The following is a 27035-nucleotide window of genomic DNA, read 5'->3' on the forward strand; positions in this document are numbered from 1 at the left end:
GAAATCCATATAATTTCAAAGGGTTCACATACCTTTTCTTGCAACTATATGAAAGAGGAGGCTGAAAATGGAGAGCAACACATGAAAAAAGGAAACTGATGCACTAGGGAGCTGTTCATGAAAGAGACAGGCTAAAGTACATGGGTGAAACGCATGGAAGAGGGGGCTGCACATGGAAAGGGAGGGGATGCTGCACATTAAAGCAGAAGCACAACATACTTAGCCTAGAGGCTCAAAAAGTATATCTGGCCTTGCATACTTACATATGTAATGAGTAAATGCTGCAGGGATTATGATATCATTAAACTGTGCAAAAGTGTGTTTTCTCATGTAAATAGACTTCAATGCAGTTGGTGAAAATGAGTTTACTCATGCCCATATATTTTTGCAGATATTCTCGTTTGTGCGAAAATGTAATATTTTTGTGAAAATTATGACAAAACAAAAATGGCCATATTCACCCATTACTGGTTGCCCACTGTCTTTTTTCCTTTTTTTTGTGATCTATACTGTAAATTTTAGAGTTCATGCTTCAAATCTCTGATAGAAACAGGAAGCCCGCCTTTCACATTGGCCTTCTCCATTGTTTGTGAGAATGACTGTGGGTTCCCCTGAAATGTTTGTCCTGCTTCCAGCAGTTCCTTTGTACAAGGCTGATTTGCACATGAAATAAGAAATATGGATGCTACTGACAACAAGCATGATTGAAACCCACATATCAGCCCTTCACTGGTCTAGCTTTCATATGGGGCACAGCGGCACAACAGAGAAGACTGGTAGGAAACTGAGGGTAATGTAAGGCTACAGGGGCTGGAAGAATCTCCACTTAAAGAGGCAAAAAAAAATCAGTTTTACTCACCTGGGGCTTCTACCAGCCCCCTGCAGCTCTCCCATGCCCTAGCAGGGCCAGCAATTGGGCCAGCAATTATTGCATCAAGCATTGACTGGGCAATGGGAGGTATGCTGTGTGTTACCATAGCAACGCATGTCCAACCATAACGCATGCTGCTCCTCTGCCACTAGTACCAGTAAAATAGCTGCTGTTTTGTGCATTAGGCCAATGGCCCGCTACTCCTAAGCTGCTCCTAAGTTTCCTTATGTGACTTATGACCTAAACAATGATCACATGGTCCCTGGCTAGGAACTCTGAGCATCTCTCCTGACGTTTTCTGAGGAGATAAAGCAACTTTTTTCTCTGGAAATAATTTTGGACAAACACATGACTTTACCACATCTCCAGTTACATGTGCCATGATAAATTTACAAGCAAAATACATCATTTTATATTTCATCATGCTGTTTTTTCTGTTTTTCTATCTATTATTCTGTCCCTCAGAACAGCTCACAATTTAATCTTTACCACAGTCATTCATTGTCTTATGTTCCTACTGTAGTCTTTGGCGAGTCTTGGGGGAAGTCATCAATTAACCTATCTACATGTTTTTGCAACATTGGAGGAAACTGGAGTACCCGGAGGAAACCCACACCAGTGCTTCTCTTCTTTCATATTAGCTTTGAAAAGAAGTAAGGCAATAGTTTACAAGTTAAAGACAACATAAATAAAGAAGAGTTTTAAAATCAATATTTTGGGCATTTGGGCAAGCCTAAGGGTATCATGGTCAAAGTTAAAAGGTTAGAGAATGCTTGAGGTTAAGTGGTTAAGGATGTTAGTTTTATGGAAGGTTTTAAAGTTAGGGTTAGTCCTATAGGATAAGTAAAATCAATGCAAGCTCTGACTGTGTGGATGTGTGGGCGAACAATAGACAGGGTTTCGATATATCATGGAAAGATGTACGTCATACATTCAATACACTACAGAAAATTGTTGTTCTGGGAGGTAAGAACGGCGGGGCAGTGCTGAACTTGAATAACTATGCCTTCTGTCTGTTTTAATTTTGTCTTTAGATGAGCTTAAAAATTGGTGTCTGGGTGTCCTTATACAAGCATTATAGCACCGTAAAGCGTATCTATATAAGCCAATGCCTCAATCTTCAGTAAGACTTATTGGTTCAGGTGCATTAAGCTTCAATGCGTTGTACAGGGAGTGCAGAATTATTAGGCAAATGAGTATTTTGACCACATCATCCTCTTTATGTATGTTGTCTTACTCCAAGCTGTATAGGCTTGAAAGCCTACTACCAATTAAGCATATTAGGTGATGTGCATCTCTGTAATGAGATGGGGTGTGGTCTAATGACATCAACACCCTATATCAGGTGTGCATAATTATTAGGTAACTTCCTTTTCTTTGGCAAAATGGGTCAAAAAAATGACTTGACAGGCTCAGAAAAGTCAAAAATAGTGAGATATCTTGCAGAGGGATGAAGCACTCTTAAAATTGCAAAGCTTCTGAAGCGTGATCATCAAACAATCAAGCGTTTCATTCAAAATAGTCAACAGGGTCGCAAGAAGCGTGTGGAAAAATCAAGGTGCAAAATAACTGCCCATGAACTGAGAAAAGTCAAGCGTGCAGCTGCCAAGATGCCACTTACCACCAGTTTGGCCATATTTCAGAGCTGCAACATCACTGGAGTGCCCAAAAGCACAAGGTGTGCAATACTCAGAGACATGGCCAAGGTAAGAAAGGCTGAAAGACGACCACCACTGAACAAGACACACAAGCTGAAACGTCAATACTGGGCCAAGAAATATCTCAAGACTGATTTTTCTAAGGTTTTATGGACTGATGAAATGAGAGTGAGTCTTGATGGGCCAGATGGATGGGCCCGTGGCTGGATTGGTAAAGGGCAGAGAGCTCCAGTTCGACTCAGGCGCCAGCAAGGTGGAGGTGGAGTACTGGTTTGGGCTGGTATCATCAAAGATGAGCTTGTGGGGCCTTTTCGGGTTGAGGATGGAGTCAAGCTCAACTCCCAGTCCTACTGCCAGTTTCTGGAAGACACCTTCTTCAAGCAGTGGTACGGGAAGAAGTCTGCATCCTTCAAGAAAAACATGACTTTCAAGCAGGACAATGCTCCATCACACGCGTCCAAGTACTCCACAGCGTGGCTGGCAAGAAAGGGTATAAATGAAGAAAAACTAATGACATGGTCTCCTTGTTCACCTGATCTGAACCCCATTGAGAACCTGTGGTCCATCATAAAATGTGAGATTTACAAGGAGGGAAAACAGTACACCTCTCTGAACAGTGTCTGGGAGGCTGTGGTTGCTGCTGCACGCAATGTTGATGGTGAACAGATCAAAACACTGACAGAATCCATGGATGGCAGGCTTTTGAGTGTCCTTGCAAAGAAAGGTGGCTATATTGGTCACTGATTTGTTTTTGTTTTGTTTTTGAATGTCAGAAATGTATATTTGTGAATGTTGAGATGTTATATTGGTTTCACTGGTAAAAATAAATAATTGATATGGGTATATATTTGTTTTTTTGTTAAGTTGCCTAATAATTATGCACAGTAATAGTCACCTGCACACACAGATATCCCCCTAAAATAGCTAAAACTAAAAACTACTTTCAAAAATATTCAGCTTGGATATTAATGAGTTTTTTTGGGTTCATTGAGAACATGGTTGTTTTTCAATAATAAAATTATTCCTCAAAAATACAACTTGCCTAATAATTCTGCACTCCCTGTATAATTGGGAAAAGGTGGGAAATTATAAAACAGTTACTTTTGATAGTCTGGCTTGTTTTTGCCAGAAACTTTTCTTTAAAGGATATCCGAGCTGAATAGGAAAAGTTAATCCTTACTTACCTGGGGCTTCCTCCAGCCCCTAGCAGTCTATGTGTTCTTTTGATGCAGCTCCTTTGTGCCAGTAGCCCTCCATATGATCACCCACCACAGCTGTGGTTGTGGGCTTCTGTGCATGCGTGGGTTGGGAGCAATCTGCACTTATACAGTTTAAGTCTTTGTGAACTGTGTAAGTGCAGAATGCTTCTAGCCACGGGAGCACAATCAAAAGAGGCGCGTGGGCATACCTGCCCACGTGCAGAAGTCTGCGACCACAGCTGTGGCTGGTGATCTTACAGAGGGGCTAGCAGTACACTGGAGAGCAATGGAACTACAGCGAGGGAACACCTAGACAGCTAGGGGCTGGAAGAAGCGCCAGATAAGTAAGGATTAACTTTTCTTTTCAGCTCAGATAGTTTTAATGTTTTATAAAGATATATTTTTTCTTGGTGTAGCACAAGACCCTTCTAACTTTTCCCTTGCCACAAAAAAAGTGAAAATGTAGTATCCCACCTTCCAGCAGTTCTCTTACCGAAAATAGTGTTCTTGAAATAAAACGCAAAATAATCAACAGTTAACCCTCCTTCAGTGCTGCCAGCCCACCAGCCATGCAAACCAATAGCTCCATCTCAGGGGGATGTTAATTTGAGCTTGGGCGCCCTTCAACTTTGAGAAGGTTGCCTCTCATGACAAATTAAAGGCTCCAATTAAGAACCTAAAGTTGTCATGCACTGAGCTTCACAGAACCCAGGCAATGCTTGGTGTGGTGGTGCTAATGGTAGTTACAACAAATTCCAGATTATAAATGTTCTCTTGGACCTTTTATTTGTTCGTCGAAATGCAAAGAGTTAAAAAAAACGTTAGCAGTAACAGTAGTATCATGTGTACATTTCCAGATTTAACAAAAATAATCCAGCAGTGTCATCTTCTTTTTGCAGGTCCTGCAGCAGGACTCCTCTTTTGTCCAATCCTTGGTGGATACATGAAGAAAGGGAGTGCACATTCTTTCATTCACTATACCAGCCAACAGAAAATAGTCCTAATGTATGGGATACAGGAAGAGGTCCTCTGCAAATATCACTGTGTATGTGCATGACACTGTGTATGATACCACAATACTCAAAGCAAGACTAAAGTGTAAATAAACACATGAGATTAACATTTGTGTTTATAGTCCTAATCTTTAATAGGACTTTTTCCTGGAATGCCATATTCACAATTTGAGTTTAAAGTTAAAAATCTAAAATTGTGTCTGTCTCAGATGAATGAAAATAAGTAAGAAAAAAAAGGAACACAGGCTTGATCTTAGTAGGATTGGGACTGTACATACACATGTTTATCTAATCATGGTACATGCCACTTTAGGGTCCCTTTTAATAGGGCATAGTATGCAATACAACATCCTTCACTATATTTGGCATTTTAGCTAATATGGCCAGCAAAATCAGGATGAAACCACTCAACAGAGTCCCCTTGTTCAGAATAGAACGTGTACTCTGTGGTTTACTTCTTTAGCTCTCCACCAAGGATTGGGAAGAAGAAGAGACCTAGAGACTGGAAGAAGACCACGCTGGATTATTTTGTTCAAATATAGAATATTAAACTATTTAAATTGGTGTGTCTGTGTTTTTTGTTTATCTTTTTACCACTTGGGCAAATTCACCTGGGTGGAAGTTGCAGTCTGTTGTCCTCATATGCAAGGACATATGTCTTAGACAAAAGTCCTCTTCCATGCTGGCTGTTATAGGCACCAAAGGTTATTATTATTATTATTATTGATTAATAAAGTGCCAACATATTCTGTGGCACTGTACAAAGTAAGATACAAACATGGGGAACATAATACAGACAATGATATACATCACTATACAAAAAACAGAATTGGTACAAAATACAGAATTGGTAATAACAGTGACAAATGTAACAATGAATACAATTTATTATATTCCAAGACACTAAAGGGTGAGAGAGCCCTGCCCTTGCAAGCTTACATCCTAAAGGAATAGAAGGGGAACAAGAGGAGGGGTTGTATACAATAATAATACCTAGAGGCAGTGGGTTTTTAGGTTATTTAGAGGTAGAGCGTATGCTTTTAGGAAAAAGTATGTTTTGAAGAAGCGTTTAAAGGTATCAAAGGTTGGAGAGAGACAAATTGGTTGTAGAAGGGCATTCTAGAGGAGGGGTGAAGCACTGTGAAATCTTGTATACATCAATGTGGGTTCTAATTTTGTTGGTATCCAGATGATTTCACATTATGTAATGTTCACAAACAGTAACTACCCGTGTAAAAATGCATTTTTAATTTGCAAAATCAAAAAAAATGATCTAATTAAATATCACTGCAGGGGCAAACGCAGGATTTTTAGGGGGGGGATTCCTGAAAGGTCCAGAAGCACTTATGTCCCCGAGTGCTTCTGAATACAGGTGGCTCCATACTGCCCATTCACAAAAGTGCGCTGGCGTATTACGGAGCTGCCTATCTTTGGAAGTACTCAAGGACACGAATGTTTCTGAGGGCTTCTGGTAGCAGCAAATTTGAAGGGGGTACAGCGATGGAACAACTCCCCAAGAGAGGAACAGGAGATAGACTTAGTTTGGACAATTCAGTGGAATATGCAGTGTCACATAGCGCAAGCGATAGCCATATGATGCAGGGTTATATGCATCTGCGGAAGATGGCGGCGCTATATAAATACTAAATAATAATAATTTGCCTCACCAGGATTGCACTTTTATTTAGCTTTCCTGTATGACAAGAAGACACAGCCAGCTCTAGGGGAAGAGGGAAACAAAGGTGAATGAGGGAGGGCTGGTGCACACCAACAGGGCTTCTGAGCGTTTTTCAAATCGACAGTGATTTGAAAAGCGCTTGGCTAATGTTACCCTATGAGGGTGTTATCACAGCAGCGTTGTGATTTTTTCAAAATCGCAGGTATATTGCATGTAGCATTTTTTTTAAGCAATTCATTCAGAAATCGCTCTGAAAATCGCTTCACAAAATTGCACTCACTAATTGCTTGCAATTGCTATTGTGATTTTGGTGTACACTAGCCCAGTAAGAGGAGGAGTGGAGAGAGACTGAGAATAGCCTGAGATGGAGCAGAGAGCTTATCTGTATTGCAGAAAGCAGCCCTCCTGGAGTCTTGGGACTGTCAAAAACTTTTCACCTTGTTTAACACCTTATCCACACATGCAGTCATAACAATGAGGAGAGACCAGACAGATGTTTGCCCACAGACCCTCCAGGCAAGCTCTGCATCATGCTGTGTATATTTACCAGCTTGCCTGCCCTCTAATTGCACTTTTATCAGCTACCCTAGTGTTTCACCTGAATACACCAGACACAAATCTCTGAATGAAAGGCTGCCTGGGGGAGATTGCCCCCCTTCCAGCCAGCACTAGGGGAAGGAGGAAAACAATAGTGAATGCAGAGAGAATGCAGAGAGAGTATCTGTATTGCAGTCCCCCATCACACAGGCTACTTGCATGTGTCTCCTGTCCCTGCCAGCCAAATCCAAAAAAGCCTCTCGCACAAGCTGCAGGCAGCCCTCCTGGAGTTTAGGGACTGTTAAAACTTTTCAACCTGTGAAATACCTTTTGTAGCTGTCTACATGCAGTCTTTACAATAGTGAAAGAGCTGAGTTTTCCCCACAATCCCTGCAGGAGGCAAGTCTTTACCAGCTCGCCCGCTTCAGCGATTTCAGGGAATTTTTTTTAAAGGGACAGGAGTCTCAGGGGGGTGTTCCATACACCCAGAACCACGGTCTGGATACGCCAGTGCACTGACTGATTCATGACAGCTTTTCAGCTGTCTCATATGACTAATCATAGACTAACTTAAAAGGTGTTTCAAGCAAGACATTCCCTGATAATGTGCAGTTGGGCCTAGCTTTAGTCATGTAATAACACATTTCTTGTAATTTACGTTGGTTGGGAAAAAAAACGTTCTCCCCATTTATCTCCCCAACCCACACCCAGCCTTATTGATACCAACATCATTCATGCAGCTTGGGTAACCAGAATGTCAGAGCCGGAAAGGGTAGGGTTCAGTCCCTTATTATTATTATTATTTATTGTATTTATAAAGCGCCAACATATTACGCAGTGCTGAACATTAATTTAGGTTACAGACAATATTTAGGGATGACATACAGCAATATACAAAAATAGGAAATTGGGGAGCGCTTGGAGTGTTTGTAATCACTGTAACCCGTTATTGGGGAGCCATTCCCCTAACACTGAAATTGTAGAAAAAATAAACTAAGGGAAATGTCTGCTTACAGTATCAATAGGGGGGGATAAGGGTGATCTGTGTTGTCATTAATAGGTCTGTCCAATAAAACTTTTTGGTACTGTAAGCAGACATTTCCCTTATTGAAAATTGCGCAAAAGTTGGATCAGCGCAACACCAGGCCGCCTCCGAATGGCCTCCATCAGAGATGCGCTGAGCCCCCCAGGAACTACAAACGCACCTTGAACCCAAACAGAAGCTCTGCATATTCACCAAAAGCATGGCTGTTAAGTGGGAGCAGCTAACCAAAAACGAATTAAATTAGTACATAGCAAGGAAATGAACAGCGCTACTTAAAAACAGGCAAGTGCCTACCTGCAAAAGAGTGCAAGCCCCACTTGTGGGGTCGAATACACACCGAGGATACACATGACCTGTATACCACTGGAGGATGTTGGTTTCCTGTAACAGCTTGCATGCAACCTAATAAGTACTCGTTCCTCCCACTGCGAAGAAGTCAATCCTCCATGGGAGGGGCCTAACACTAACTAAATCCTAACCTATGTATATGCATAGCCTGGGTGCGGCTAATCAAGTAAAATTGAAAATTGCGCAAAAGGTGGATCAGCGCAACACCAGGCCGCCTCCGAATGGCCTCCATCAGAGATGCGCTGAGCCCCCCCAGGAACTACAAACGCACCTTGAACCCAAACAGCCGCACCCAGGCTATGCATGGTAGACAGGTCATGTGTATGCTCGGTGTGTATTATATCCCACAAGTGGGGCTTGCACTCTTTTGCAGGTAGGCACTTGCCTGTTTTTAAGTAGCGCTGTTCATTTCTTTGCTATGTACTAATTTAATTCGTTTTTGGTCAACTGCTCCCACTTAACAGCCATGCTTTTGGTGTATATGCAGAGCTTCTGTTTGGGTTCAAGGTGCGTTTGTAGTTCCTGGGGGGGCTCAGCACATCTCTGATGGAGGCCATTCGGAGGCGGCCTGGTGTTGCGCTGATCCACCTTTTGCGCAATTTTCAATTTTACTTGATTAGCCGCACCCAGGCTATGCATATACATAGGTTAGGATTTAGTTAGTGTTAGGCCCCTCCCATGGAGGATTGACTTCTTCGCAGTGGGAGGGACGAGTACTTAATAGGTTGCATGCAAGCTGTTACAGGAAACCAACATCCTCCAGTGGTAGACAGGTCATGTGTATGCTCGGTGTGTATTATATCCCACAAGTGGGGCTTGCACTCTTTTGCAGGTAGGCACTTGCCTGTTTTTAAGTAGCGCTGTTCATTTCCTTGCTATAGACATTTCCCTTAGTTTATTTTTTCGACATACAGCCATATGACAATACAGGAGTACAAGAAAACCAGATCACACAGCACAGTATGAGCATAAGATAATGCTTAGTCAGTCACTGGATGGAGCATGGAGATTAGGCAAGTTAGGTTCACTCAAGTGCATAGCATGGGTTCACAGCAATGGAGGTTCATGATCAGGTAGGACACAAAAGGAGGAGGACCCTGCACAAAGGTTTACAATCTAGAAGGAGAGGTAGAGACACGAAAGGTAGGGACCAGAGGTCCGTTGACCAATATCAACCCACATGGCTTTTAACATTGGGTGAAGGGTTCCTTACAAGAGGAGGAAGCAAATTAGACACCCCCCCCCCCACCTCCAACATACGCTTTGCAAAACATCCTTATATTCATATCCCAATGTAGCTTTTCCAGTCCTTGATGTGTCACAAAACGGAGGTCAGGTAATAAGATGAAGGATGCTTATGTGGTGTTCGGTCACCCACTTAACAGGATTGAGGTCAAATTTACACCTGTAATTCAGGTAAATAAGAAGAACATTTATATTATCATTTATATTAGCCCTGACCACTCTGTGTTGAGAGGATTTTGTATGTTGTTTGCAGAATCACTGCATTGAGATTTCTTCCAATTCAAACAGATGCAGTACCACTGCCCATGCCTCTGTAGACTCAGCAGGATGATGTACAGGGTAATGCAACTGGGTTACAGTATAGCAGGGCAAAATTCTAACAAGTCCCTTTGAACTTCTTGCACAATTCGTTGAGCAGAAGAGTTTAAAGAGGAAGGACGTTGGAAGCAGCATCTCTTCCATCAGCCTTGCAAAGCCGGCAATTAACTTGGAGAAGACACTAGCTGCAAGCAAGCTGACAAAATTCTTCTATTACCATAAAAGAAAACTTCTATCAACAAAGAAGAATGGCCAGATCAAGATAGGGTGGTGGAGAAGAACTCAGAAACAATTCTGTCTCTGTCTCTGCGTAGTTGATTGCTAGAAGGCCACTGCTACTACATCATATAATGAGCGGAGGCTTGCACTTGTCCACAAGACAGTCTCACATTAACATAATGAACGGAGTGTGGATGAAAGCTGCAGGAAGGCACAATAATCTGCAGTAGTGTATGTGCTGTTCACAACAGCCAGCCTTAGCACCAGAGTACTGAAAAACATTGGTGATAAGGTTTAAGGAAAGCTCCTGTTGGACAGCAGTTCTACGCAATATATCTTCTAAAGCTGAAAGGCTCATAATCTGCTACTGGCATAGCACAGTTTTCACACTAATTACCACTTTATCACAGGAAGGTGAAATGGGCCATGCCAGTGGGCAGGTTTTTTTTTTCCAGCCAAAATGATTTGTGCCAGTGCTGATATTGTACATCAGAACCATTTTAAAGTAATTCTGTATGAATCACTTCAAAGTTGATTGTGTGTAGCTGAAAGAAGCATTTGATCAGGTGAAGGCTAATCAAAGCCTTGTACCTCTATTACCTGATCATGCTCAAGCTTGTGTACGGCATACCCTTACCATTATAACATTTCTGGCGGTTGGGCCTGGTGGGTGTCCCTGGTGGTCTAGCAGGTTTCCCTGGTGGCCTGGCGGGTTTTCCTGGTGGCCCGGTGGTTGTTCCTGGTGGGTGTCAGTGGTGGTCTGGTGGGTTTCCATGGTGGGGTGGTCTGGTGGTCACCTATATGCAGAGTTGACAACAAGAGTCATGCTGGGTAAGTATTTACTCACCTCCCTTAGATCCAGTGACGAGCAGCTCTCCCCTATGCACAGATCAGCATCCAGCCTCACACTGCCGCTAAGTAACGAGTACTGGCTTGATGTTGTCATCAAGCTGAGTCCCGACACTATGCTGATCTGCGTGAAGATCGCCGGGGGAATAAGGAGAGATGTGGGTTGTTGCCGCAGCTGCTGTCATTGTGATCAGCAGCAATCGTAGTGATCATGTGATCAGGAGCCAATTGGCATTGCTCCCAATCAGTGAGGGGAGATGTCCGGTGTCAAACGACAAGAATCTCCCCCATCGGGTGCACATGATTATAGCGGAAATCAGGTGGTGTAGATTCTATGCCGCAACAGCGTTAGGAAGCCACAAGTGCGTTGTAGAATGTACCATCATCGATCCCAAGCCGGTTAAATGCCATCCCACCAAAACTGACCTAAGACTCTGGTAAGGAGCTTAGGCTGTGAGTACTTCTAGGGACATTGGGGTTTATTCACTAAATGACATTAAAACTGCCATGTGCAGAGAGTGCACAGCAGAGTACTCCCAGGAGTCCCAGAAGCTAGGTAACACACGTTGTGAAAGGTACTATGGCAACATGTGTTTTACCTAAGCAACACGATTCACAACCTTATTGTTGAGAATACTGATGAAACTGTCCTACGCATGCCAATTTTACAGATGTTTCCTGAATACCCCATGAAGTGTTATTAACTGATCAGTGTATTCTTTAAAGTTGTATTTAATGTGTTGTTTCTTAATAGATACATGAAGTAATATGATCTTATGCTGGGTACACACGTTGCGATTTCCCGCTTGATTCGCAGGATCGATTCGATCAATTCGATTATTTCCAACATGTTCGATCGGGTTTCGATGGATGCAGCCGTCGATTTTGCATATTAAGTATGCAAAATCGACGGCTGTAATATGCAAAATCGATGGCTGTATCCATCAAAACCCGATCGAACATGTTGGAAATAATCGAATCGATCCCGCGAATCAGGCGGGAAATCGCAACGTGTGTACCCAGCATAACATGCTGCACTCCAGAAATCAGTTCTGGAAAAGTCCACTAGAGGTCATCATTCTGCAGCCAAATAGATTTCTCTTATATTTGAAAACCGGCAAGTTCTGCTCGCCTGACTCATGTGAAAGCTCTATATCTACAGCAATTTAAAATTATTTATTTTGGAAATTTAAATGAATCACCCGATAGCAAATTATAAATGTTATTAAATGTTTTACTGCAGGGGTGCCCACCATGTAGATAGTGATCTATCAAAAGATCGCAAATGACTTCTGGGGAGATCTCACACCAGTGATGTGCATGTGCTGCAGTTTTGGCTTTCATCTGAAGGTAGATTCTTCCTAGTAAATCATTTTCAATTCAACTTAAAAAGTGGTATTACACTGTTGTCTATGTATAGACATATTCACATTTTAATGTTGTGCTTTGGTTTTAATGTATATGTATGTGACTATCCCTTTAAACCAGAAAGTGTCATTTCATCTTTGAGGTGGGTGCTTTTTCCTTCCCACTTATAAAGACTTCACCTTCTTGCAGGTTCATTGCAACTATGATTAAAGGCATATCTTGAGCCCAATACGCGCTAGTTGATCCTGTGGATAGAATTTTTTCCTGTGTCTGTCCTTTTGTACCAATACAATTACTGGTATTATACTCATCCAGAGTCTGCGGATCTCTCCCTCCCTTTAACTTAAAGGATACCCGAAGTGACATGTGACATGATGAGATAAGAATGGGTATGTACAGTGCCAAGCACACTAATAACTATGCTGTGTTCCTTTTTTTCTTTCTCTGCCTGAAAGAGTTAAATATCAGGTATGTAAGTGGCTGACTCAGACAGGAAGTGATTACAATGTGACCTTCACTGATAAGAAATTCCAACTATAAAACACTTTCCTAGCAGAAAATGGCTTCTGAGAGCAGGAAAGAGATAAAAAGAGTCAATAGTTCATAGATTTTAGCTCTGGCATACTTCAATGAATGTGTCATTGAGCAAAAACAATAACAGTTAAAACATAAAAAGTAGATTTAAACATAAAATACAACTGTGAAATATCTTAAAAAGTCATTTTTAAGTGAAGGATGATAGATACAATCATTTTATTTCATTAGTTTATTTTCGCTTCAGGTGTCCTTTAAAAAGTGTGGGTACCTCAGCCTTACTAGATATATTTTATTATTGAAGATATAGCCACAAACCCATAACCCTCTTTACTATCTGGCATTGGTTGAAGTTGAGGCAATACCACATGTACGGTTGTAGCAGATATGTATAGAGGCTATTGATGTTGTTGCAGTCTGTATTGGCTAGTAATGTTAGAAAAGTAGTGCATCAATGTCTTGTCATTGGAAATGAATACATTAAACATAGAACTCATTTTAGAATCTTATCTTATGATACTTATTTATTTTTCTACATGGTCAGCAGATAACTGAACATTTTTTTGTACTCAAAAACTCTTTCTACATTAGCCCTAATGATGATGCCGACAAAGGTTTACTTCCAGTTTTGAAAAGTTGTGGATAAAGTAGAGTGGTGAAGCACAGCTCCTCAATTGGTTCTGCAGTAGTGTGCAAACCGCGTGGCCTAATGTCGATGTGTTATACTGTACAACAATTGGCTGGTGATTTTCAGTTCCCACAGCTTTCCTCTCTGCCATGAGCATCCAAACTACCCAACGCAATCCTTGCGAATACAAAACACATTTTTCTATAATCCATATTCATTTTATGAGCTTGTTTCCTGGGAAGCTTATCAGATGCTGACACATGTTGTTCACATCTTTGTTTGTTACAACGCACAATCTTCACATCAACACAGAAATCACTATAAATAGCTTGCATAAATTGTGATTCTGATGTCAAGAACTCAGCATCAGCTTAAATAGAGTCTGAAGTCAAATCTAAAAGAAAAAACAGATACTTACCTAAGGAGAGGGAAGGCTCTGGGTCCTGTAGGCTCCCGAGGCTCCCTGTTAGCAGTTCACAACCAATTTGGTCGTGGACTGCTTTCTTCCGGGTTGGGGATACTTGCAGTGTTCGGAAGCACTCGGTCTTTGAAAGCTTGAGCACTTCCGTAGTCTGCCGAAGTCTCCCGAGGCGGGAGATTTAAACGGTAAAGTCTGCGGGGGAATGTGGACATCAGTAGGAGAATGGGAAGGCTCTACACCAGTGTTTCTCAAAATTTTATTGGTGTGTACCCCTTTTAACACCCTGTACTCACCAAGTACCCCCTAGCATAGTAAACATTATCACAAGTACCCCTTGTCAAATATATATTTAATCGTAGTACATGATAATTGGTTCTAAACAATGTCCAAGAATTTACTATTGCTTTTAATTACCGTCTTTCCCCGAAAATAAGACACTGTCTTATATTCTTTTTTTCCCTCAAAACTTGTCCTAGGTCTTATTTTCGGGGAGGTCTTAAATATATTTGCCTCTTGTGCTCCGCACTGCCCACCAACATAACTCTACTGCTGATCAGCGATGTAAACTGCCGATTCCCCCACCGCCGCTTCTGGCCCCGTTCTGCCCTGCCTGCCGGCATAACTTTCAAACTGCAGATCATTGGTAAAGTGTGGGGAAAAGAGCTTGTTACACTGTACCAGCGCTTCCGTGTACAGGAAGTATACAGAGATCTCACTTCCTGTACGCGGAACTGCTGTTACAGTGTAAGTAGCTTTCGTAACCACACTTTACCGCTGATCTGCGGTTTGAAAATAATGCCAGCAGGCAGGGCAGAACGGGTCCAGAAGCGGTTGTGGGGGAATCAGCAGTTTACATCGCTGATCTGCAGTAGAGGTACCCGTTCGTCGGCGGGCAGTGCGGCTTTCTGGAGGGGTCGGGAGGAGGTACAGTGGAAGCGGGCTAAACTGGTGGGGGGACTTTCAGACGGACGGGACGTCCTCAGCCACTAGGGCTTATTTTAACCTTCCTGGCGGTACGTTCGGGGTAAGCCGCGCAGGAGGTTTTCTCCGGCCCTGCTCGGCCGATTTTCTTAATTTTTTTTTTGCTGGACGCAGTTAGCACTTTGCTAGCTGCGCCAGCACACTGATCGCCACCGCCCCGTGCCCGATCGCCGCTATCCGTTCCGGCGCGCGGGCCCCCCCCCAGACCCCGTGCGCTGCCTGGCCAATCAGTGCCAGGCAGCGGCGAGGGGTGGATCGGGACTCCCAATGACGTCACGACGTCACTGACGACGGTGACGTCATCCCGCCCCGTCGCCATGGCGACAGGGGAAGCCCTCCAGGAAAACCCGTTCTTTGAATGGGATTTCCTGATCGGAGATCGCCGAAGGCGATCGAAGAGGGCGGGGGGATGCCGCTGAGCAGCGGCTATCATGTAGCGAGCCCTGGGCTCGCTACATGATTTAAAAAAAAAAAAAACCTGCCGCGCTGCCTCCTGGCGGAATTTTTCATACCGCCAGGAGGGGTAAGAGTAGGGCTTATATTTCGAGCAAGCTCGAAATATGTACTAGGCCTTACTTTAGGAGGATGTCCTACTTTCGGGGAAACACGGTAGCTACAATACTAATTTGGTGTTGTTTAAATAATAGTTCTTTTCTAAAACTCTAAATTTGTTATTGTTGGTTAATTATATTAAGCCTGAGTACCCCCTGGAACCATCAGAAGTACCCCACATTGAGAACCTAGGCTCTACAGGACCCAAAGCCTTCCCTCTCCTTAGGTGAGTATCTGTTTTTTCTTTTAGATTTGACTTCAGATTCAATTTAAATCACAGTGCCAAAGATCTGGTGTTGCATTTCATAATGAGTAGACAACATGCTAGTCCTTGTCACAGATGAGTGCAGGTCACACTGTGAATAATTTTGGCTTCGCTAAGCACATCTAAAATGCTAATTAGCCATGAGCTAAGGTTAGTATGCACGTAATGTTTAGCTATGTACCCCAAGTTCTACTAGTTGACCTTTTGGAAGTCCAGTATAATATGTCCTGATTTGCCTCACTTCAATTTCACTAGGTGACTATATAGTCTGCCAGAAATCAACAAGACCGAGTGAGAGGTTTATTATATTTATATGTTAATATCTGAAGACCTGGAATTGCTCGGGAATGTATTTGGTTGTTGACACACCATTCAATGACCAAGTTTGTGAGCTTTGGGGTCCTTGGCATCAATAATGTGAGAATTGAATCAGGTTAAATTTTCCCATTGAAATCAATCAAACAAATCTGATTGGCTGTTTGTGGTGTCACCCCTTTTCTGAATTTGAACCCCAGTCACCAAATGCTACCCAGTCACCCAATGTACTAGATTTAAGGCATTTTCCATTAACAATGTAAGAATGGCAGCAATGTAAATATTGCCCTTGAAAATCAATAGGTGAATTAAGATCTGCTATGGTTGGCTTTACCCACTTTCCTGAATATTAATTCCAGTCACCCATTGACAACTATGCGAAGTTCGAAAACTCTGCTATTAACAGTGTAAGAATGGCTGTAGTTACACCACTTAATCCTATCTGGACGACTATAGTAGAGCTGCCGAATTCTAACTGGACGCATATACGTGTCCAGTGTTTCCACGGCAGCTGCGTGCGTGCCTGCCACTCTTTCCCAACGGCACTTACTCAGTGGTGATTGGTGAAGGGGAACTAATGTTCCCAGAGGCAATTGCAGTGTCTGGAATAAATGGGCATGTCCCCAATCAGGGGCCATGTCCATTTATAATAGTGAAAGTAAAACGATGTAAAAAAGAAATCGAAAACCTCTCCCCCCCCCCTTCCCGGTTACCAAACAATGTAAGAAAAAAAAACTGTTTTAACTCAGCTTTTTTAATATATATGTCCTGAAGGCATATTACTGTTTTGTTAGCAAATAATGGCTTGTAATTATTGAATGGATAAAAGTAAACACAAGACTGAAGATATACACCTTTATTTCCAAATAATATATTGTCGCCATACATTGTACTAGGAACATAATTTAAATATTGTGATAGCTGGGACTAACGGGCAAATTAAATGTGCTAGTTTGATTTATAGTACAATTGCTTATTTTAAAACTATAGGGGATGGAATTGGAGAATCTGTGTATTTTTTTGTATTTTTTTTTTTTTTTTGCATATTTTTTTTTTGTCCCTATAAAATACATAGAAAATAAAGTAATTACTGAAAACAAGTATCATCCCCCAAAAGCCTAATTTGTGGCAAAAATGTGAGGAGCGATGACAGGGGAAAATGTTTTCTGTCCTTGAGGTGAAAACCTCTGGAGTGGTTAAATTTAAAAATTTGGTTTTTCTTGACTCCATCCACTTTTCCTAACCTTGCCACACAGTTACTCGGAGACCAAGTTTGTGAGCTTTGGGGTCATTGGCATCAATAATGTGAGAATGGAAGCAATTTATCAATCGAACAAATGTGATTAGCTGTTTGTGGTTCCACCCACTTTTCTGAATTTGAACCTCAGTCACCCAATTTCAGTAGTCTGGATCGATAAAATAAAACAAAAAACGGGAAATCCGATCTGATTTTTCAGTCGAATGAAAAAAAAGCTATTTTTTTCAGGAGATCCTATTATATTTATCAAATTGCCGTAAAATCGTATCTTTTTATTGTATCGTGTGTGGCCACTTTAAGAATGACTGCAGTTTACATTTTCCCCTTACACACTCCAATGAGTTCTGGGTCACCATGAGCTTGCTGGTTAGTCTGTACCCATTTAAAATGAATGGCTGAAATTTGATTGGCTTTTTTATCCTCCGCTTACTTTCTCTTAACTTTTAACCTCGGTCATCAAGTGACTATCTGAGCCAAGTTTGGGGAGTCTGGCTTTATTACTGTGAGAATAGCAGCCTTTTCCCATTGATGTGAATGGGCAAAATCTGATTGGCTGATCATGAGACCCACAGAATGTAGTAACCTGGTTTAGTTGAAATTGCTCAAGGCGTTTTCGAGTGATGGTGGCTCATACATACACGTGTCTAATTTTTTTATATAGAGATTATTATACTGTATATGTATTATTATTTTATTTTCCTGCATTCCTATCACATTGACTTCTAATAAAGTACTTTGCAGAAAACATTAAAGAATCTCACTTCACTTACTGTACAGTCAGGGAGCTAAAAATCTGGAAGCAGGAAATTTGGGCGCCTGCTTAAGGTTTGCCATTGGTTAAGGTTAGCTGCGAGGGTTGGTTAAGGTTAGCTATAGGGAGGTGGTTAAAGCGAACCTAAACTCAGAACTTCCTCTCTGCTCTAAAAGGTAAGCAACAGCATAATAACATTTAAAGAAAATAACTTCTTTGTTACAGCTGACACAAATCCTGCAGTAAATCTGCAGTGTGTTTACTTCCTGTTGTCATGGAAGCAGACATAGGGTTAACCTCCTGTGATTACAAATTAGCTGCTCTGCGGAGGCAGCCACCTGACACAGCTGAGAGATCAAATTACAGTTGTGGTTAGTCACAGATGAGGGGGAATTAGACGGGCTAAACTCTCTAAATACATACAGGGTGCATTGCTCTCTGTTTTCCTTTTGTCCTGTGCAAGAGTTCAGATCGACTTAACGTTGCCCATGGGTGGATGGTTAAGGTTAGCCCTGGGGGAAAGGGGGGCTGATTAAGGTTAGGCACTGGATGGAGGGAGGGTTCAATGTGAGAATAGGGTTATGTTTAGCTGTAGTCAAATATCAGAATTTATTACCGATATTGCCAGGGGCGTAACTAGACATCGCTGGGCCCCCCTGCAAAACTTTGGATGGGGCCACCCACACCCCCCTCGCTTTCTGCACAGGAAAACTGAGGACCAATGTGTTTTCCCCATGCAGATAAAAACACTTAGACTTAAAGGAAACGTCAGGCAATCTATGCTACCCCCAGATTTGCTTACCCGGGGCTTCCTCCAGCCCCTTGCAGCTGACAAGTTCCTCGTTGCAGCTCTGCTCCCAGTACATACATACACACACAGCCTTATTATTTTACTACATGAGAGCACATGCTATATGGAGGAACAACAATGACATGCTGAACATAAGATATAGTATTCACTGTAACTTTGGCAAAACATTCAGAATGTCACTGATAGATACTGTTATTACAAGAACTTGGACTCAGTATGAGACAAAAAGCTTTCAATGAAGCAGCAACAGTAAGACATCAATCTCCACTCCACTGTGTTGTAAAAGTAATCAGAGCCATAAGGTCATGAGCATGTGCGTGATGAGAATCTAGGAATCCTTTTCAGAGTGATTGCTGAAAAGGGAAAGTCTACAACTTTTTTTCAAAATGTGACTCCTTTGTTTGTAAGGTTGTACATGAAGTCATCAGAACTTTGCAGCAGTGAGAGACAGATGTTTTTTACGAACCCTAGGGAGCAGGGACAGAGTACAAATTCCAAAGTGTGTATGAGTCCTTATCTGTGTTGTAGACACATGCAGTCAATATAACAATGGTGCGAGAGCAGAATACGTTTTTTCTCTCCATGCCTTTAGCTGTCAGTCTCTCAAACTTTTCCCCCCACGGGCCCCCTGTGGCTTCTGGGCCCCCCTGCGGAGGCATCCCTTGCAGGGTCTATTGTTACGCCCCTGGATTTATTGCCCTTTATTTGCACTGCAGCAGTAGAATATCGGTAAAATACACTTTCTGTGCTGAACATTAAGAAAAAAGAAAATGGCAAGTTATAACACTTAAGCAGTGGCTGGATAGTATAATGGTTAAAGCCTCCGCCACTGATGTAGGAGTCTTGGGTTCAAATCTTGGCTCTTCCTGTTCAGTAAGCCAGCACCTATTCAGTAAGAAGTTCTTTGGGCAAGACTCCCTAACGCTGCTACTGCCTACTGAGTGTGCTCTAGTGGCTGCCTCACAAGCGATTTGAGTCTGACAGGAGAAAAGCGCTATTAAAAAAAAGGAATTATTATTATTAACATTGCACAAGGAACACGCAGACTAGAGATGGCCCGAACGGTTGTACCGCAAACTTATTCGCGCGAACTTCGGTGGTTCGCGTTCGCGGTGAACTATATGCAAGTTCGACCCGCCCCCTATACTACATCATTAGGGTCAACTTTGACCCAATACATCACAGTCAGCAGACACAGGGTAGCCAATCAGGCTACACTCCCTCCTGGAGGCCCCCCCCCCCCCCCTTATAAAACGCAGGCAGCATCAGCCTTTTCACTTACTCGTGTGGTTGCAGTAATTAGAGAAGGGAGAGAACCTGCTGACATAGGGAAAGCTTGGTTAGGCTCTTGTGTTAGGCTTGTTAGGTTGCTCCTTCTTGCTGATACTACTGATACTGATACTTCTTGCTGATTGCTAAAAAGCACTCCTCATCCTCAACAGCTCTTTTGAGAGCTAATGTTGTACTTGTGATCTATTTTTTTTTTTGTGTGTGTGTCCCACAGACACTTGTGTTGCACATACAGCCCTGTCAGTCAGTCGCAGCTGCTGGACCTTGGCCCCTTGGTAATTCCTACTGTGCCACTGCCAGGCCCAGAACATTCAGTGACTGCCTGTATGTGTGACAGCTGCACATTTGTAATACCAATCACTGCATACCCACCTGTTAAGTGCACCTACCTACCTATGTGAGCGCACGCAGTGTCACTGCACCTGTTCACGGTACCTGTGTGTGTGACAGCTGCACATTTGTAATACCAATCACTGCATACCCACCTGTTCAGTGCACCTACCTACCTACGTGAGCGCACGCAGTGTCACTGCACCAGTTAATGGTACCTGTGTGTGTGACAGCTGCACATTTGTAATACCAATCACTGCATACCTATCTGTTCAGTGCACCTACCTATGCGAGCGCACGCAGTGTTATATACCACCTGTCACTGCACCTGTTCACGGTACCTGTGTGTGTGACAGCTGCACATTTGTAATACCAATCACTGCATACCCACCTGTTCAGTGCACCTACCTACCTACGTGAGCGCACGCAGTGTCACTGCACCAGTTAATGGTACCTGTGTGTGTGACAGCTGCACATTTGTAATACCAATCACTGCATACCTATCTGTTCAGTGCACCTACCTATGCGAGCGCACGCAGTGTTATATACCACCTGTCACTGCACCTGTTCACGGTACCTGTGTGTGTGACAGCTGCACATTTGTAATACCAATCACTGCATACCCACCTGTTCAGTGCACCTACCTACCTACGTGAGCGCACGCAGTGTCACTGCACCTGTTAATGGTACCTGTGTGTTTGTGACAGCTGCACATTTGTAATACCAATCACTGCATACCTACCTGTTCAGTGCACCTACCTACCTACCTACCTACGTGAGCGCACGCAGTGTTATATACCACCTGTCACTGCACCTGTTCACGGTACCTGTGTGTGTGGCAGCTGCACATTTGTAATACCAATCACTGCATACCCACCTGTTCAGTGCACCTACCTACCTACGTGAGCGCACGCAGTGTCACTGCACCTGTTCATGGTACCTGTGTGTGTGACAGCTGCACATTTATAATACCAATCACTGCATACCTACCTGTTCAGTGCACCTACCATCGTGAGCACACGCAGTGTTATATACCACCTGTCACTGCACCTGTTCACGGTACCTGTGTGTGTGACAGCTGCACATTTGTAATACCAATCACTGCATACTCACATGTTCAGTGCACCTACCTACCTACATGAGCACACGCAGTGTCACTGCACCTGTTCACGGTACCTGTGTGTGTGACAGCTGCACATTTGTAATACCAATCACTGCATACCCACCTGTTCAGTGCACCTACCTACCTACGTGAACGCACGCAGTGTCACTGCACCTGTTCACGGTACCTGTGTGACCGCATGCTGTGTAATATACCCGTGCGTGCATACCTGTTAACTGCACCTGTGTGACAGCTGCACATTGTATTGTAATACCAGTCACTTCATACCTTTCACTGTACCTGTGTGACTGCACATTGTATTAGTCAAGTCAGTGCACCTTTCACATCACCCCCCCCCCCCCTCGATATGGACAAAGCAGGCAGACCCAGAGGCAGGCCACCCGGCAGGTCTGTTCGCGGGTCGTTCTGACGTGATTTCGTGCGGCCCTGGCCCAAAGTATAATGCTCAGAAGAAGGCAAATCCCATCAACTCCCAAGATTGTCAGGATGTGGTTGACGATTTAACACAGAACACCTCATCTTCCGGAGCCACCAGTGCTACTACAAGCAACACATCCGATGCATTTGACACTTCGCAGGAGTTATTTGGTAGGGAATTCACTGATTCACAGCCATTATTGTTACAACAAGTTGAAGGCGCTAAGCAAGTTACACCACCTCATATGTTAGGCGACACAATGGACGTAAGGTGTGAGAAGGAGGATCATGAAGTACCTGCTGTTGGTGCAGTTTATGAGGTGTCTGAGGCAAGCGAAGCTGTGAAGGATGATTATGATGATACGGATGCCACGTGGGATCCTAATAGACAAGATGACCAAGGCGACAGTTCAGAGGGGGAGTCAGAGAGGAGTAGGAGGAGACGAGTTCCTGAAAGAAGCAGGGGGAGCTCGTCGTCAGAAACAGCTGGTGGCAGTGTCCGGCGCCATGTATCGCCACCTATGGCAGCCAGCCAACATGCCCTTCAACGTCAGCTGCTGATGCCACCATAGTGTCCACACCCCTGGGCTCAGCGGTGTAAAAAATTTTTTGTGTGTCTGCCTCAGATCAGAGCAATGCCATCTGTACTCTCTGCCGCCAAAAATTGAGCCATGGAAAGGCCAACAGCCACGTAGGGACAACTGCCTTACGAAGGCACATGGAGAAAAGGCACAAACTGCAATGGGAAGACCACCTGAGGAAAAGCAGCACATAAAAGAAAAGCCACCCTCCTTCTCCTCTTCGTCCTTCAGGTGCATCATCTTCAGCCGCTTTCTCCCTTGCACCTTCACAATCACAGCCACCCTCCTCCACTCCGCCTCTCAACTTGAGCGGTTCCTGCTCCTCTGCACACAGCAGCAGCCAGGTGTCTGTGAGGGCAATCTTTGAGCAGAAGAAGCCAATGTCTGCCAGTCACCCCCTTGCCGGGGGTCTGACAGCTGGCTTGGCAGAACTGTTAGCTCGCCAGCTGTTGCCATACCAGCTGGTGGACTCTGAGGCCTTCTGAAAATGTGTGGCCATTGGGACACCGCAATGGAAGATACCAGGCTGCAATTATTTCTCCAAAAAGGCGATACCCAAACTGTACTGTGAAGTTCAAAGGCAAGTGGTAAGTGGTGTCATCTCTGGCACACAGCGTTGGGTCAAGGGTCCATCTGACCACGGATGCCTGTTCTGCCAAGCACGGTCAGGGCAGGTACATTACTTACACAGCCCAATGGGTCAACCTGGTGACCGCTGGCAAGCAGGGAGTACGTGGCTGTGCAGCAGACCTAGTTGTGACACCTCCACGGCTTGCAGGCAGGCCTGCTGCCACCTCCTCTTCTCCTGCTACATCCTTTTCACTGTCGTCCTTCTCCTCCTTGGCAGTTCAACTCTACCGGTGCTGCAATCTCCTCTCCAGCTACACAGCCCCAGCTCCCCAGGGCCTATGCTGCTGCCAGGTACGACGGTGTCACGCCATCTTAGACATGTCTTGCCTCAAAGCGGAGAGTCACAGTGGAGCAGCTCTCCTGGCTGCTCTGAACAAACAGGTGGATCAGTGGCTGACCCCGCACCAACTGGAGATCGGCAACATGGTGTGTGACAACAGCAGCAATCTCCTTTCGGCTTTGAATTTGGGAAAGTTGACACATGTACCCTGCATGGCACAGGTGCTGAATCTCATAATTCAGAGATTTGTGTCTAAGTACCTAGGCTTACAGGACATCCTGAAGCAGTCAAGAAGGTGTGTGGGCATTTCAGGTGGTCTTACACGGCCATGGCATGCTTTGCCGATATTCAGCGGAGAAACAAATTGCCGGTGACACGCTTGATTTGCGATAGCCCGACTCGCTGGAATTCAATGCTCCTGATGTTCAACCGCCTGCTACAACAGGAGAAAGCCGTCAAACAGTATCTCTACAACTACAGTCAAAGGACATGCTCTGGGGATATGGGGATGTTCTGACCGAAGTACTGGACACTCATGCGAAATGCCTGCAGGCTCATGCGGCCATTTGAGGAGGTGACAAACCTGGTGAAGGCGCCATCAGCTACTTGATCCCATACGCTTTCTTCCTGGAGCGTGCCGTGCGTAGAGTGGTGGATCAAGCTGTGGAGTAGTGTGAACAGGAACAGGAGGAAGAGTTGTGGGATCAATTTTCAGCAGAAGCAGATGATTCCTCAACACCTGCGGCAGCACAGAGGGGGGAGGAGGAGGAGGAAGGGTCGTGTGGGAAAAGGAGTCAGATGATGAGGAAGGTGTTTTTTTTTTTGGAGGAGGAGGAGGTGGAAGAACAACCGCAGCAGGTGTCGCAGGGGGCTTGTGCTGCTCAACTTTCCCGTGGTATTGTTCGTGGCTGGGGGAAGGAGGAGAACTTAGCTGACATCACTGAGGAAGAGCAAGAGGAGATGGATAGTGCATCTGCATCCAACTTTGTGCAGATGGCGTCTTTCATGCTGTCCAGCCTGTTAAGGGACCCCCGTATAAAAAAACTCAAGGGGAATGAGCTGTACAGGGTGGCCACGCTACTAGACCCTCGGTATAGGCACAAAGTGGCAAAGATGTTCCTAAATCACCAGAAGGCAGAAAGGATGCAGCACTTGCAGAACAACCTGGCAACTATGCTTTACAGTGCGTTTAAGGGTGATGTCACAGCACAACGCAATAAAGGTACCACTGTCAGTAATCCTTCTCCCATGTCCATGCAGGCAAGGACAGGACGCTATAGCGATCTCATGGTGATGTCGGAAATGCGGACAATCTTTAGTCCAACGTCTCGCCTTAGCCCTTCCGGATCCACCCTCCACCAACGCCTGGACCGGCAGGTAGCCGACTACCTGGCCTTAAGTGTGGATGTAGACACTGTGAGCAGCGATGAACCCCTGGACTACTGGGTGCACAGGCTTGACCTGTGGCCAGAGCTGTCACAATTTGCCATCCAACTTCTGTGTTGCCCTACCTCAAGCGTCCGGTCAGAAAGGACCTGAGAAGAGAAGTCGCCTAGGTCACAAAAGTGTTCAGTACCTCACCTTTATCAAAATGAATGAGGCATGGATCCCGGAGGGCTACTGCCCGCCCGAAGACTGTCAGTCCCCACACACAGCATCTCTGCCTGCATGCCATGTGACTGCCTGCCCCATGACTAAGTCACTCCCCACACAGCATCTCTGCCTGCAGGCCGCTTGACTGCCTTCTCCGCCACCACCAACAGAGTCCAGGACTCCAGGCGGATTCCTGAATTTTTAAGGCCACTGCTAGCAGCGGCCGCTATAATAATTTTTCTGGTGCATGTACATGCCTGCCTAATTTTTCTGGCTGCACTGCAGCTGCAACAACAAAACAAAAGGCATGTACATGTGTCTATTCCCCTTCGTGATCATTACCTTGCCGCAGTGAAGGGGCTTGGGTATCACAATGAAGCAATGACCGGTGGCTATAAGAGTGTCTCGGGGGGGGGGGGGGGGGCTCACCCAAGATAATAAGGGCATTGCTTCATTCTGGACAGACCAAATTCGATCAGCTGGACAGTCACTGTTCTGTCATTGAGCTACCTCAGCCCGGCGACCATATGGGCTGGAAAGCCGCCATCACCTGCACTCTCGTCATGGTGCGCACCAGTCCAGCATGGCCGTCACTACACAAACAGCTGTGTGCGGTGCGTTACACAGTGAGTTTGGTCTGTCAGTGTGAAGCAGTACACTAATTACACTAACCCATTGATATATGCACATGCAAGATGTTTTAAAGCACTTTTGGCCTCCAATTTAGCATGCAATGTGATTTCTGCCCTTAAAACGCTGCTTTGCATCAAATCCAGATTTTTCCCCACTCCTCCATGCAAAAACTCAGATGTTAGACCCCTTGAAACATCTTTTCCATCACTTTTGTAGCCAGCATAAATGTTTCTAGTTTTCGAAGTTTGCCTCCCATTGAAGTCTATTGCGGTCTATTGCGGTTCGAAAAGTTCACGCAAACCGAACTTTTTGTGGAGGTTCGCGTTCGAACCTTGAACGCAAACCTAAAATCGGAGGTTCAATCCATCTCTAACGCAGACTAAGTTTACAAACATTAATAAAAACAGGGAACACCAAGAGCCCCAATAGTGTAATTCGTACTGGACAAGGTGGCAATAAGTTTGTATTGCTAGATACTCACAAGTCAGGGTCACCAGCAGGCAACCACTGTAAAGGCAGGTGGGGAGATTGTCCTGACCCCACTCAGGATTAAGAAGTCGCTCTCTGTAGACAGGAAGAAAGGGTAGTAACCCTCCACCAAGGGTGGACTCAAAATTGTATACAATGAACAAAAGTATAAGATTAGATTAAATGAGCTTAAAAACCAACTTAAATGGCAAAATTGAAGGAGGAAGTGGTGGTCTTACCTCCCTCAAGCAGACATGACAACGACTGCGATTCAGACAGTCAAACACATTTATTAGGAACTCCAAAAAGAAATGCAACGCGTTTCGCAGGTTCAACCCCGCTTCATCAGGCAATATAGGGAGGAGTATCAAACAATCTGCACAAGGATTCAAATTAATGCATATCATAAAACTAAGAACCATATAGAGCAGCCTTTCTCAACATTTTTACCCTGGAGGAACCCTGCAAATGTTTTTCGGATCTCAAGGAACCCCTGCAAACAATTTTTTGATCTTGAGGGACCCCTGCATTTATTTTTCAGGAGGTAATGGTCTTTAAAAGTAGGTGAAGCTGTTTATTTCACTACCCCTTATTACACTGCCACTCATCATACTGTCTCCTTATCCTAGTGCTTTTTAGTAATGTGCTCATTATTATTCTGACCCCCAATTTAGTGCTTCTTTTTACAGTACCCTATGATACGCCTCCCACGATGGGGGAAAATGCCAAGGAACCCCTGCAGAGTACTCGAGTAACCCTGGGGCCTGTACTAGGCCTACCTTCGTCGGGTCGGGACCTGTGACCCGGAAGATCTACCCTTTCATGT

At 44.2% G+C, this 27035-nt stretch overlaps 1 protein-coding gene across 3 annotated transcripts in view; it reads left to right on the forward strand.

Moving 5' to 3' along the window:
• Positions 1-27035, forward strand: part of AMMECR1 (AMMECR nuclear protein 1) — a 241644-nt gene that overhangs the window by 33824 nt on the left and 180785 nt on the right. The window contains exon 2 of one of the 3 annotated variants that reach the window (XM_068251122.1): positions 12224-12330. The exons of the other annotated variants lie outside the window; for them this stretch is intronic. The gene's annotated coding sequence lies outside the window, so the exon portion shown is untranslated. The remainder of the gene's footprint in view (positions 1-12223; positions 12331-27035) is intronic. 3 annotated transcript variants of the gene reach the window in all.

Source organism: Hyperolius riggenbachi, chromosome 8 (assembly GCF_040937935.1).
Source record: "Hyperolius riggenbachi isolate aHypRig1 chromosome 8, aHypRig1.pri, whole genome shotgun sequence".
Taxonomy (NCBI): domain Eukaryota; kingdom Metazoa; phylum Chordata; class Amphibia; order Anura; family Hyperoliidae; genus Hyperolius; species Hyperolius riggenbachi.